Source organism: Triticum urartu, chromosome 2 (assembly GCF_003073215.2).
Source record: "Triticum urartu cultivar G1812 chromosome 2, Tu2.1, whole genome shotgun sequence".
NCBI classification, from domain to species: Eukaryota; Viridiplantae; Streptophyta; class Magnoliopsida; order Poales; family Poaceae; genus Triticum; species Triticum urartu.
In genome coordinates this window covers 127,330,341-127,340,386 of record NC_053023.1, presented here as the reverse complement: position 1 = coordinate 127,340,386, position 10,046 = coordinate 127,330,341, and positions in this window count along the sequence as shown.

Here is a 10,046-nt window from a genome sequence, read left to right as displayed (position 1 = left end):
CAACCAACATTTATTGGAAAAAGCAACACCAAAGATTTGGGACCAAAAGCGGTTAGCAGTTCTATAATTTTTGATTGTTCCTTACCAATATTCTACAACTTTCATATAGTTTTGGCAACTTTTTATACTATTTTTGTGGACTAACATATTGATCCAGTGCCCAGTGCCAGTTCCTGTTTGTTGCATGTTTTTTGTTTCGCAGAAAATCCATATCAAACAGAGTCCAAACGGCATAAAAACGGACGGAGATTATTTTTGGAATATATGGAAAATATGGGAAGAAAAATCCACGCGAGATGGTTCCCGAGGGGGGAACGAGGCAGGGGGGCGCGCCCCTGACCCTTGTGGCCACCCCGTAAGGCGGTTGATGCCCTTCTTTCGCTGCAAGAAAGCTAATATCCGGATATATATCGTCTTAAAATTTCAGCCCAATCGGAGTTACAAATCTCCTGGAATATAAGAAACAGTGAAAGGGTAGAATCTGAGAACGCAGAAACATAGAGAGACAGAGGGACAGATCCAATCTCGGAGGGGCTCTCGCCCCTCCCATGCCATGGAGACCAAGGACCAGAGGGGAAACCCTTCTCCCATCTAGGGAGGAGGTCAAGCAAGATGAATAAGGAGGGGGGATCTCTCACCCTTGCTTCTGGTGGCACCGGAGTGCCACCGGGGGCCATCATCATCACCGCAATCTTCACCAACAACTTCACCACCATCATCACCAACTCTTCCCCCCTCTATGCAGCGGTGTAACCTCTCACTTATCCACTGTAATCTCTACTTAAACATGGTGCTCAACGCTATATATTATTTCCCAATGATGTATGGCTATCCTATGATGTTTGAGTAGATCCGTTTTGTCCTACGGGTTATTTGATGATCGTGATTGGTTTGAGTTGCATGTTTTATTATTGGTGCTGTTCTATGGTGCTCTACGTGTTGCACAAGCGTGAGGGATTCCCGATGTAGGGTTTGCAATATGTTCATGATTTGCTTATGGTGGGTGGCATGAGTGATAGAAACACATACCCGAGTAAGTAGGTTGTTTGTGTATGGAATAAAGAGGACTTGATACTTTAATGCTATGGTTGGGTTTTATCTTAATGATCTTTAGTAGTTGCGGATGTTTTCTAGAGTTCCAATCATAAGTGCATATGATCCAAGTAGAGAAAGTATGTTAGCTTATGCCTCTCCCTCAAATAAGATTGCAATAGTGATTACCAGTCTAGTTATCGATTGCCTGGGGACAAATAACTTTCTCGTAACAAAAAGCTCTTTAGTAAAACTAACTTAGCTGTATCTTTATCTAAACAGCCCCTACCTTTTATTTACTTTTTCTTTATTATCTTGCAAACCTATCGAAAAACACCTACAAAGTACTTCTAGTTTCATACTTGTTCTAGGTAAAGCGAACGTCAAGCGTGCGTAGAGTTGTATCGATGGTCGATAGAACTTGAGGGAATATTTTCTCTACCTTTAGCTCCTCGTTGGGTTTGACACTCTTACTTATCGAAAACTGTTGCGTTCCCCTATACTTGTGGGTTATCAAGACCTTTTTCTGGCGCCGTTGCCGGGGAGCAATAGCATGGGATGAATATTCTTGCGTGTGCTTGTTTGCTGTATCAAAGTAATTTTTATTTGATGTTCTTAGTTGTTTTCTATCTTTAGTTATGTGTAGGAAACGCAAAATACCAAAACAAATTAGTTGTACCTACTGAACCAATGGTTTAAGAACCACTCAAAATCTATCACACTCCTGAAGCTTATTACTTGGATCATCTTCGATCCCTATGTGCTCATGCTGAAACCCCAACTAGCTTAGTTGTGGGCAAATCTGTAGATGAGCATGCTTGTTATGTGCGACACCGTATATCTGAAAAGGGGAAACTTTTACTGGATCAAATTCATCGTTTGCAATGCTATGCTTGGAATTTATGAGAAATATGATTATACTTGTTGTTCTGAAGACCCTAAGAAACACCTTCCCTACCAATGTTTGTTTACTGATAATGGAATCATATCTTCTTATGCTAAGGGTGTTTATAATTACTATGATGTTCAACAAATTGAAGAATTTGTTGCTTTTAACGGTGCTTATGAAATTGCTTCTTTGAGTGAAAAGTATGGTGCTACTCTTTACAAGTCTGAAAATATTGCCATACTTGAATACTGTTATGAGAATTATGCTTCTAATGCCTATGTTAAACCATATATTGAGGACTCCTCCACTGTCCAAGAAGAGACTAATATTTTGCAGGAGCCTATGGAAGAAGAAATTGATGAAACTGTGAGCTCATTGGATGAAAAAGATGATGAGGAGAGCGAAGAACAAAAGGAGCAAGAGCGGATTAGCTACTCGTGCCCACCTTCTAATGATAGTAACTCTTAAACTCATACATTGTTTAATTTCCCTTCGTGCCTACCGAAGGATGATTGCTATGATGATTGTTATGATCCCGTTGATTCTCTTGAAATATCCCTTTTTGATGATGCTTGCTATGCCTGTGGCCAAGATGCCAATATGAATTATGCTTATGGAGATGAACTTGCTATAGTTACTTATATTAAACATGAAATTGTTGCTATTGCACCCACACATGATAGTCCTATTATCTTTTTGAATTCTCCCAACTACACTATATCGGAGAAGTTTGCACTTATTAAGGATTATATTGATGGGTTGCCTTTTACTGTTACACATGATGATTTTGATAGATATAATATGCATGTGCTTTCTGCTCCTACTTGCAATTATTATGACAGAGGAACTATATCTCCACCTCTCTATGTTTCCAACATGGTAAAATTGCAAGAAACTTTTTATACTATGCATTGGCCTTTACTGTGTGTGCATGAATTGTTCTTTTATGACATGCTGATGCATAGGAAGAGAGTTAGACTTCGTCATTACATGATATATGTTACTTTGTGCTCACTACTAAATTACAAATTATTGTTAATTAAAATTGGCTTTGATATACCTTGGGATCCGGGTGGATCCCTTACTTGAGCACTATATGCCTAGCTTAATGGATTTAAAGACAGTGCTGCCAGGGAGACAACCCGGAAGTTTTAGAGAGTCATTTATTTCTGATGTGTGATTTTATATAGTTTAGAAACAAAAAAATAAAGAGGGGAACCCAAAACTTTTCAAAAAGAAAAGTGAAAGTGAGATAGACAAGCATTGTGAAAGTGGGGGACGTCCTTGAACTTTGTTCATGCCCATGGAAACTTTGCGAATCTTAATTACAGAAACTTTTCAACAAAAATAATTATCCGCTTGTACAATTCCATTGTATTATAAAAATAATGTGCCAAGGTTTGCCTTTAGGATGTTTTAGATGCTTGTTGGTTTGTGCGGTGCAGGACAGAAACTTTGGCTGTAGTGCGCGATTTTACATTTTTGACTGGAGCGTCAAATGGTTCTGAAACGTTTTTTAGTGTCTTTATATAGAAATTATATATTTTTCCTTATTTTGGTAGAATTTTTGGAGTACCATAGGAATGGTGAATGTTCATATTATTACAGACTGTTCTGTTTTAGACAGATTCTGTTTTTGATGCATAGTTTGCTTGTTTTGATGAAACTATCGATTTATATCAGTGGATTAAGCCATGGAAAAGTTATATTACAGTATCTAAAATGCAAAAACAAAATATGAATTGGTTTGCAACAGTACTTAGAGTAGTGATTTGCTTTATTATACTAACGAATCTTACCAAGCTTTCTGTTGAGTTTTGTGTGGATGAAGTGTTCGAAGATCGAGGAGGTCTCGATGTGAGAAGAAGGAAGAGAGGCAAGAGAGGCAAGAGATCAATCTTGGGGGATACCTAAGGCACCCCAAGTAAATATTCAAGGAGACTCAAGCATCTAAGCTTGGGGATGCCCCGTAAGGCATCCCATCTTTCTTCAACAAGTATCGGTATGTTTTTGGATTCATTTCGTTCAAGCGATATGTGCAATCTTGGAGCGTCTTTTCCATTTAGTTTTCACTTTTCTTTTATGCACCATGTTGGTATGAGATAGTCCTTGGTTGATTTATGGAATGCTCTATGCACTTCACTTATATCTTTTGTGTATGGCTTTATAGAATGCTTCATGTGCTTCACTTATATCATTTGAAGTTTGGATTGCCTATTTCTCTTTACATAGAAAACCGCCATTTGTAGAATGCTCTTTTTCTTCACTTATATTTGTTAGAGCGTGGGCATATCTTTTGTAGAAAGAATTAAACTCCCTTGCTTCATTTATATCTGTTTAGAGAGATGACAAGAACTGGTCATTCACATGGTTAGTCATAAAATCCTACATAAAACTTGTAGATCACTGACTATGGTATGTTTGATTCCTTGCAATAGTTTTGCGATATAAAGATGGTGATATTAGAGTCATGCTAGTGGTTAGTTGTGGATTTTAGAAATACTTGTGTTGAAGTTTGTGATTGTCGGTGTGGAACGACACCTATGGGATCACAAGAATCCCTACTACGGTTGCCGGGGCGTGGGGTTGCGAGGAGAGCAGGGCTAGTAGACAACACAAGGATCGTTTACCCAGGTTCAGGCCGCGAGGATGTGTAAAACCCTAGTCCTGCTTTGGTGGGTGTATTTCTGAGAGTTCTTAAGCTCTCGAACTAGCTGTGGTCAGCGTCTGGTTCCTAAGAGCCGAATCCCCATCCTCGTCGCCTCGGGCCTCCTTTTATAGGAAAAAGGGGTTGCCACAGTGGCACACAAGAGGTGGAAAGGTCTACAGTGGCACGAGGTTATCCCTCGTATTATAGGACAAGGTGCATTTAATGCATCGCTTAGGTGTCCTCTTGCTTTATCGGGGACGGGGGCGAGGCCCGTCCCGTCTGTCGCCGCTCCTCCTCACTTCGACACGCGCCTTGGCCAGGGATGCGTGCGGTGCCATGTAGGCAGGCAGGCAGGCAGCTGAGTTAGTGCAGTGGTGGAGCCTTCACGAAGATTTGCATGCCGCCACGTAGGCGCTTGATGAGTTGGCCTGGGAGCTGCATGTTGCCACGCAGGTGCCTGCCCAGCTGGCTGGGCTGGCAGCTGCATGTGAACGACGGTGGAAGCTTGGTTGACGGGGGCTTGGCGATGGCCTTGCCGGCGTCTTTGGCGAGGGCCTTGCCGGGTGGCCCGGCAAGGGTCTCGTCGTGGTGTGTTGTCATCCCCGGCAAGGATCTTGCCGAGAATCGTCGTCTTCTAATCTGATCTTGAATATGTCTTCACAAAGATCTACATGCCACCACAGGGGTGCCTTCCCGAGCCCTAGCCCCACGCTGATGATGGCATCGGGGGCCGTGGGCTCAAGGGTGGCTCGCTCTGTTGGTGTGGGCGAGCTGTCCCGGCAAGAGTCTTGCTGGGGCCGCTGAGGCCACCCGGCAAGGGTCTTGCTGGGGGAACTGGCTTCGTCCCTCTGCTCTTTATGGTCTTGGCCTTGGCGTTGCTTTGATTGTCTTGGGCTTCGATCATACCTTGGCTCACCTCCCTCGTTCTGCTTGGTGTGGACGTGGGCGTGGCTCTGAATCTCCGTGCACAAGGAAATTAAAAGGGGTACAAAGATGCACTCCTATTTTTGTACATCGACAGGAGCCCCTGGGCCTGGGCCACATATAAGTGCAACACGTTGTTGGGCCAGGCCCAAAACGGTGCGCGGGCAGGTGGGGCGGTTTTTACCGTGGTAAGATTCTTCGCGCGCTCCGCCTCCCATGACTCGTGCGCATGGTGCGGCGTGGAGGGGTGTGCGTGATGTGGGCGGCATGTGTGGGACGGTTTCCACACGCATGCGTCACATCACAGTAAAGAGGCGGCTCGCGTCTTCCCCGTAAAAAGAGGGAGGCGTGGAGGCGCGGCTCATTTACTGAATGGGGTCGGGGTGCGGTCTTCAAGGCGTCCACTCCCCATGATCAAGGGGTGGGGAGAGGTCGCCTCACTCATCCCCTTAGTTCTGCATGTCTGCCATGCGTCCTTGTGGTGGCAAACGGTGGAGGCGAGAAACCGGTCCGCCGCTGGTTGGGCGGCGGGTCGGTCCTGATTCCCCGCGCCTCCGGTGTCTGGATTGGCCGAGCGGGGTGGCCGAGCCTCAATCCCATTCCTTTATAAAGAGGATAAAGGGGGAAATGGCACCCCGCATTCTTCCATCTTCTATGTCTCTTTGCCTCTGCTCCTTCCTCTCACCCGCTATTGGAGAAAGGGAATCCTGGTCCTTCGACGGTGGCGGCGAGGGTCGCCGCTCGACAGCGCGTCCCTCCCCCTTCTGAACCCGTGGTGGTGGAACCGACCGCGAGGGGAAGGGGGAGGGGGCAAGGCCGTGGGCGAGGCCGGGGTAGGGGCCGTAGCTCTTAGGGAAGAGGAGGACGGGGCAACGCGCCGGCCTCGCCCCTGCCAATGATGCCCTTCTCGATGGAGGGCCATGTTGAAGACTAGCCTTGCGAGTTCTTCATCAGGCTCCGCCGGCCCCTGCGTCGTCGTCTTCCTCTCCCCACTCCGTTTGCAAGGGTGATGGAGCGTGCCTCACTCCAGACCCTCAGGTTGCACATGAGGGGCTGCGGGAACGAGGGCACGCGGGTCAACGTCGACTTCCCGACTCCTCGAGTTATGTATCTCTGCCGTGGATGGAAGACGTTCGCCCGCATCCACAGCCTGTCGGCGGGGCTCGTCCTCTACTTCAAATTAATGGAGGATAGCCTGCTATCCATCAAGGTCTTCGGAGATTTTCGAACTCGTCTGAAATGCTGCGTGGAGAGCTCCTCTGATGGAGATTCTGACGATGGAAGCTCGTCCTCGAGCGAGAGCGACGAGAAGGACAGCGGGGCGGACAGCGGGGACGAGTCCGACTAGGCGTCGGACACCCTGTGCCTGGGCGAGTGCGGCAGCAACAGCATCTGCACCTGGCCGCTCCTTCGGTAGAAGCTGGCCGGGGGCAGGGCCAGCTCCTTGAACCTTGCGGGGCTGTCTCCTTGGGCGGCTGGCGTCGGGAGGCTGCGGAAGAGGAAGAGGGCGGGCGACAAGGCCGTCAACTCGGAGTACGCGGGCACCAACGCCTTCATCGCGTATTGCCGGTCCTGCCGCCTCGCCTTCCGGCTCCTTTCCCAGCATCGTCATCACCGGCCCGCCCGTGGGTGGCCACCGAGATGTTCTCTTGGTGCTTTCTGCTGCTCGTAGCTCGCCTAGGCGCCCCTTTTGCCCTTTCGCCTCCTTGACCTGCCTCCTGAGGAGAGGGAAAAGAAAGGGATTACAGGCATCTTATCTCTTTTCTAGTTTGTAAGCCTGCGGGCCTTTGTTAAATTGAAAGCTTGTAATCCCCTTGCTCATGTTTTTCATCTCGCACGAACTGTACCTGTATGGGATGTTTTTAATGAAAAAGGGATGCTTGCCGGGTTTTCCGTTCGCGGGTAAATCTCGCAACAAGGAGCGAATCCTCGTTATTGTTTTAAGATAAATGTTTTTCGCCTGGCAACAGGCCTTGCTGTCCCCCCACTCCACTTGAACGTTCTCGCGCTATTGGCGGAGGCAGGGATGAGGTGGGATTTAGGCTCCTCGTCCCACCTCCTTGCTGCCGCGGCTACGACCAACGGACCCAGGAAATAATCCTAGGTATAGGAAAAAGGGGAGCACGACAGCCTAGAGATAAGAACGAGGTTTCACATGCTCAGTCCGGTTCCGAAATGCATGATAGAGGATAGAAGACTTATCTGGATCCGCAGCCCTTGGCAATCTCATCTTGCCGCAGTTGGATCCTTATGCTTGCAGCCCTCGGCCACTCTGGCTTGCCGGGGTCAGGGCGCCGGTCTGTTTCCTTCTTTCCGAGTAGCTCAGCAGAAGTGCTCATGTGCCCTGCTAACCAAAGGAGGACAGAAAAAGAACAGACAGATGCGCACTCGACCTCTAGGCTAGGGGTTAGTCGCCGGTAATCACTATCAACCCTAACCAAGGAAGAGACTCGACCTAGCAAGCATGCTATAACTTAGGGCGCCAGTGCTTCATTTATTTATGCTCAGGGTCTGCACCTGGCTTCGTACAAAGGGTCACATGCCTTGTCGGCAAAGCTTGTACAAAAGGTGGCTTGTCGGGAGGCCCAGCAAGCCGCACCTTATGGGTAAAACTTGTGAAGATGCTTGATGTTCCAGGAGTTGCTCATTGGGACGGCATCTTCGGTCTCCAGGAGGACTGCGCCAGGCCTGGTGACTCACATTGCCCGATAAGGGCCTTCCCACTTTGGCGTCAACTTGTTGAAATTCTTGGCCGACTGAACGCGTCGAAGAACAAGGTCGCCTTCCTCAAGGCTTTGGGCATGAACCTTGCGGCTATGATAGTGGCGCAAGGCTTGCTGGTAGCGTGCCGCTCTCACAGCCGCCCGAAGATGATCTTCCTCAAGGAGCGTCGCGTCATCTTGGCGCAACGGCTCTTGCTCAAGCTCATCATAAGCGAGCACTCGAGGTGACCCGTAAATGAGTTCCGTGGGGAGAACTGCTTCCGCCCCTTATACCATAGCAAAAGGTGTCTGGCCGGTGGCTCGATTTGGCGTCGTCCTGATCTACCAAAGAACCGCCAACAACTCATTAATCCAGCGCCTTCCACTCTTGTGCAGCTTTTCCAAGGTCTTCGTTCTTAGGCCTCGCAACACTTCAGCATTTGCCCTCTCCGCTTGGCCGTTGCTCCGTGGATGTGCCACGGAAGCAAAAAAGACCTTGCTACCGGGGTCTTGGATGTACTGCATGAAGGTGTGGCTTGTGAACTGTGTGCCGTTGTCGGTGATGACTCTATTTGGCACACCAAAACAGCAGACCAGTCCTTTGAAGAACTTGACGGCTGACTGAGCAGTCACCTTCCTCACTGCTTCCACTTCCGGCCACTTTGTGAACTTGTCGATTGCAACGTACAAGTACTGAAAGCCACCGACAGCGCGGGGGAAAGAGCCCAGTATATCGAGCCCCCAGACCGAGAATGGCTAGGAGAGAGGGACTGTTTGAAGGGCTTGAGCCGTCTGATGAAGCTTCCTTGAATGGAACTGGCATGCTTCACACTTGGTTACTAGTGCCGTCGCATCCTGGAGGGCGGTGGGCCAGAAGAAACCTTGCCGGAATGCCTTCCCAGCAAGGGCCCTTGACCCTATGTGTGGGAGCCACATATGCCTCCGTGTATCTGCACCAACAGCTCCAGTCCTTCCTCCCGGGGGATGCACTTGAGTTTCACACCGTTTGGCCTCCTCCGGTACAGGACGTCATCGATGAACTGGTACAGGGCGGACTGACGGGCTACTTTCTCTGCTTCTTCCTGCTCCTCAGGAAGCTCCCCTGTTTGGAGGAAGTGGACGGTATGCTGCGCCCATGCCGGAGCCTGGGGATCGACGAAAAGGACCAAAGGCATTTCTTCCGCCATGAGAGCAGTTGTCTCTACGGCCAGGGCTTGACGCCCTGTCGGAGCCAGTCGCTCTTGGGCAGGCTTAGCATCCGCGGCAGCGCCCTTGCCGGCAGCCCCAGGGGTCTTGGTAGGAAAGTACTTCTCGGGACCTGATTTCCTCCACTTGTTCTGCCCCACTGATGGTTCGACAGATGGTTGAGTTAACCGGAGCAAAAAGGTACATGGTTCCATAGGTATCTTGAATGCGGCACGGTTTGACAGGTAATCAGGGATGTCGTTCTCCGCTCGGGGGATGTGCTCCACCTGGATACCATCAAAGCGTTCCTCCAGCTTCCTCACCTCATCTACATAGGCTTCCATCACTGGGCTCTGATAATCCTTGTTGACCTTCCTGACAACGAGCTGCGAGTCGCCCCTGATGATGAGCTTCTTAACCCCGAGGTCTGCCGCGATCCTGAGACCGACAAGCAATCCCTCGTACTCGGCGGTGTTGTTGGTGGACATCTCCCTGGGGAAGTGCATCTGGATCACGTACTTGAGGTGTTCTCCGGTGGGTGCGACGAGTAGCACACCGGCACCGGCGCCTTGCAGCGAGAAAGCCCCATCAAAGTACATGATCCAGTAGTGGTCTGCTTCCTTGCCGGGGAGAGTGGTCTCCTGGATTTCTTCGTCAGGCGTCT